Raw genomic sequence first — 5,298 nt, forward strand, 5'->3', positions numbered from 1 at the left:
GCAGAAACCATGACGAAGAACAAAGTGTTGTACAGATGCCTATAAGAACTGCAGTAGTGTTATGTGAGATATTCTCCCATGGCTTCAGACCACTGACTAGACCATTGCAATACTTGCTGGGGCACAAATTAACACAAATACTTCCCTCAGTTACAATAAAGGATGCTGGAAAAGTATTATAGCAAAAGTGAGACAATACAGAAGTAAAGGACATGTTTACATTGAAAGTTAAAGAGTCTAATGAGTACAGTTATAGAAAGATTTTAGAATAGAGGAGTTGGCAAACAATACCAAGATGCATGTCAGAGGTACACCAAGTCACAGATTCAACCAGAAAAGAAAGGTTCAGCATGAAATCACCAAGGCCATGTCTATCCATGAATACACAAATGGAAGAGAATGAATAATCAAAATGAATCACTTGATCTCCCCACACCCTCTCTCAAAACTTGATTTTAAATAAAGCATTGTAACTTAAATCATGCTCAGGAATTTCACTTGGTTTAAAAACAGCTTAACTTGTCAGTTTCTTTCTTCAGAGTACTAGTTAAACTTAGCAGGCCAACATTTTGTTATACATTTTTCAAAGATGGAAAAAGAAAAAAATATATAACAGAAAAAGAAGTCATCATCACCAACAACAATTTGAAATCAGTTTCCCACAGTGTATTTCATACCTGTCATAAACACGCATCCATACTATGTTGCTGCTATCACAATTAATCTAAACTTGTCTGCAGCTACTACGAACCTGTACATAACATAGAAGCACAATACAAAACCTTTGGACCAGTAAGCTTGAACACGAATTTCCTGTCTTCTCCTTCTGCAATAACCCTTGTACATCTCCTAAGAAGACTCTTTAGTCAAAGATCCTTTCACAAAGGAATGCGGGGGGGGTCCAACTTGAGCACCAGTGAAATCAGCAATGGAAGCACCTCTCCCATGCAAAGTGAAGGAGTTTACTGCAAACACAGGGATATGGATACAAACAGTGGTTGACATGCCTTTCACACTGCACAATTAATGACAAAGCGTGACTAACAGATTCTTGTTTGGCTTACCATACACATGCAAGAACTCTAAGCACTTTCAGAGAACTAAATACAACTCTTCAGAAACAGATGCTGGTAATTATTGGGCAGATTGGCATTTCTCTATAAGGTAGAATTTCTATTGATTATGAAGGAATGAAAAAAGAAACCAAATCCTTCAGATTTTAAACTAACTTACTTTATTATGACTGTGTTTTAGGATGTATGTGTTGTAGTTAACTGTCATACTCATGATGACCTATTGTGCCATGCTGCTTGAATACAAAAATGAGAATATTCTTGGTCTTTCTACATAACTTGCTTCAACTTAATGGTTGGCAAGTAAGCTACATGTGGACATAAGCAATTTTGATGTGACATGTTTATTTACATAAGTATCATGCCTAATTTTAAGACAAAATAAAAATGTTGTTTAGCAAAAAATTATCCTTGCATTTATCCATTTAAGGTAACCACATTTATGCAACACTGATGTGGTAAGAGATTGACTACAAAATGTGTTTCAACAACAAAAATGTATCCTACCTTCTTAGATTTCTCACCATAAGGCTGATTACAGGAAACATGGATTTGCAGTATTCAGAATCATTCTTACCCTTCCAGTTTCCAAGAAGCATAATCAGCAATGAATCAGCAGTTATTATGTGCTTTACCATAGTATGGCCAAAGCAAAACCTTCAGAATACTCTGAATGTTTTCATAATGTTAGGTAAAAGAGGTTACCTTATTTGAATGAATTTCCATTTTGAACATGACCAAGCAGAAAATGTTAATTAAGATGCAAGCAAGGCATCTTGGTTTATCTCAAAGTTATTCATTATGACTTAAATATAATATGAACAAGGCTAGATTTTACTACTAGTAAAATATTATATTTTACATCTCACCTCTAAGCAAATTCCAACATATTGAAATAAGCTATTTTTTGGCGTTTTTATAGGCTGAAAATTTACAAGAAAGGTGAGATTCAGAAACAGCAAGAATGCATTTGCAGGAGACAGACTGTTAACCCGTTAACCTGCAACAAAATGGTGCAGGACGGAGGGCCCCTGTTCAGGTTTCCAATCAGCCACACACTTTCCTACGATGGTCTATTCCTTTCCTCCTTCAGGCTTTCCTTGTCTCCTCTATTTCCATCTGCTCAAACTCGCAGCTATCTGTAGGTAATTAAAATGTTCATTTTTCATCTGTTTTGAGGTATTCCCTTTTAGGTTTTCCCTAAAGCCTGGTGTCTTCCCTCTGTGAGAATGACTTCATTATTAGGACATTAGAGCTCCTGCTTCCACAGCTTCTATGGCATTCTGTATTCTTATTTGAAATTGAGAGCAGGACAGTAAAAAGAAAGACATCCCAAGCTGGAAAATCTTTCCTAAATATTTTGCAATCAACAGAAAAACAGACCAGCTGCCCCTTTAATGCACTTCTGTTTAACTACAGAATATCTAGTCAGATGTCTGTAATATGAAAAACAAGTTGTTTTGCTTAAGATATCATAACATAAGTGGAAAGCTTATAAATTATGCTATCCATACACACTGATCCATCCATATTCTCATCCTCATCCTATTGAGGTTAAGTAAGAATCAGAGAGAATTTCCTACTTGTGGGGGCTCCCTGCAAAACTTAGAACAAGGATTATATTATCACTGACAGCATGCATGAGAAGGAGACTCTTTGCTTGACATTTGCCTTCAACATGACAACAGTGAGAGTGGAGAGGAGCTAGAGTTCTCATCCTTCCTCTCTGTGTATTATTTCAACGCATGAAAAGGACTGATCTAAATACATGAATGTATAATAATGAGCAATGTGTCAACAACCAGGTTCAGTTTCTTTTATTACATAAAGCAACAACAAAATAGTTGGGAACTAAAAAAGGCTTTTCTGTCTAATAACAGGATCATTATCCTAAAATGTTGCAACTATGAATGAATAATATGTCCCTGACCTTCAAATTTCTCTTGTGCTGGGATCACTATTTGCATACTTTCTAGTACACATTCCAAGTAGTTGGTTAATAGCATTTTCTGATCTTATAAAAAAAAATTGCTGTGTCCCTTGCTGCAGACTGAATTAGTGCCATGGGCACCCACTGACTTCTTCCTGACAAGTAATGTTATACAAAACTGCTCCGATATTTACTTGCACCATGTTCAAAATACATGTATCAAATATGTCTCTGTCTTAGACGTGCAGGAGAAGCTCCCAGCATGCTGTATTCCCTGTAAACAGCAGTCAGTCACCTATGAGTTTCGGCTGGGGAGTGTCAACCTTTCCCACCCCCGACCCCGTCTCCACCAAACTCTCAGCTACTAACCTCAGTGCTGAAGAGTTTCCTTAGGCTTGCCCACAAGCTTGCCTGCTCACTCTCTTTCCCTCTTCCCTTCTCCCATCAGTCTCCTCCCCTCCTGATGAAGAAGGGGGAAATGGAGAGTTGAAGCCTTTCTTCCTCAAGCGACCAAAAAGGAGGACTTTTACACCCATGGCACTTTCTTTTTAGGATGCCCCCCGTCCCAGTTTTTCCCCTTCTTCCAGCCCCTTTCGGATCTCTAACCCTGTGGTAATCCTTCAGTGCAGAAATGTGCATGTGAACACTTAAAAAACACACTTCAGGAGGCATGCACATGCCACGAAAGGGTGGTAAGTCTGACTTCACCCATTAGGATGGTGTGGTGAAGAAATGTCTGTATCTTATCGCCAGCTGCACCCATTTGTTGAGAAGCCAGATCTGACTACGGTGATACATGCCTTGATTACATCCCGTTTGGACTACTGTAACTCACTCTATGTGAGGCTGCCTTTGGAAACAGTTCAGAAACTTCAGTGGGTGCAAAATGTCACAGTTAGAATGCTGACCAGGGACAGTTATAGGGAACATATAACTGCCTTGCTGAAACAGTTTCACTGGCTTCCAGTTCATTTCCAGGCACATGACCTATAAAGCCCTATATAGCTCCAGACTATTTGAAGAACCGTATCTCCCCATATGAACCTTCCAGAACACTAAGATCTTTATGGGAAGGCTTTCTCTTGGTACCACCATCATAGGTTCACTTGGTGAAGACATGAGAGGGAGCCGTCTCAGTGGATGCTCTTAACCTCTGGAATGCCCTTCCATGGGAGGCTTGGCTGGGCCCCCTCCCTGCTGGCCTTTCAGCGGCAAGCAAAAAAGTTTTTATTTAGGCAGGCATTTAATATATAATCATACCATGGTGGTTTTTATGGTGTATGTATCTTTTAGTCATGTCTTTTAACTTTTGTATATTGTTATGTAATTGTATACCTTTCTTAGATTATTTTAATTGTTTTAAATTTTATTGGCCTGTTACAGACTGCCAAAATAAAGCTGCTTCGGGTCTCTTTGGAGGTATGCTATTTAAATGATGCATGGGTCCTAAGAGTCCAGAGGTCGCCTGTGAGCATGCACTATAGAATAGCAAACTAATAGACAACTGAGATAGTGCTTCCACAACATTGCTGCAAGTCTTACTTGAATTTTCTGGCAGCAGATTCAGCTGAGCTGTGTAATATCAATGCTAAAAACCAGCCTTTAATTCCCGAGAGTTCCCATGGGAGAACATTATTGTGACTAGTTCACAATATACTTTAAGGTAATGGAGTCTCTTCCCAGAAAAAATACAAGCTTATTTCCATAGCTCTATTGATACACTAAGCAGGCTGCCATAATATTTCTAGGATTGCATTAAGATTTGAGGTAAGTGCCTCCAAGGTTATCTTGGTAGCTTTTTAAAAAATCTTATTTGACTGCTTTAATGATAAACAATGTGTGTGTTTTTTTTAATTGATTAAATAATGGGGTATAGCATTTCTACATTTCATTGGAACACATGTAATGCTTGGCATGAGCAAGAGAAGGAAGCAGCCAAGACTTCTTCAGGGAAGACTGACCTATGATTGATCAGCAAGGGTTCAGGTGGTGGAGGTGGGTAGGAATAATCTGTTCTATGCTCTTGGCCGTGCCATAGAATTTATGTTTTGTTTTTTTTATCATTTCATTTGTATTCTGCCTTTCTCCCAGAGGGGACCCAAGGTGGCTCACTGATGACGACGACGATGATGATTATAACATTTTAAAAATTGCAATGGCCTGTTACACGACTGCCAAAATAAAGCTGCTTCGGGTCTCTTTGGAGGTATGCTGTTTTAATATGTATGCATCCAAAGAATCCGGAAGCTCACCAAAGCTGCCCTCCAGGCTTAGGAATGGAGTGTGGCCTTTGGC

This window comes from Sceloporus undulatus, chromosome 4 (genome assembly GCF_019175285.1).
Source record: "Sceloporus undulatus isolate JIND9_A2432 ecotype Alabama chromosome 4, SceUnd_v1.1, whole genome shotgun sequence".
Classification (NCBI taxonomy): Eukaryota; Metazoa; Chordata; class Lepidosauria; order Squamata; family Phrynosomatidae; genus Sceloporus; species Sceloporus undulatus.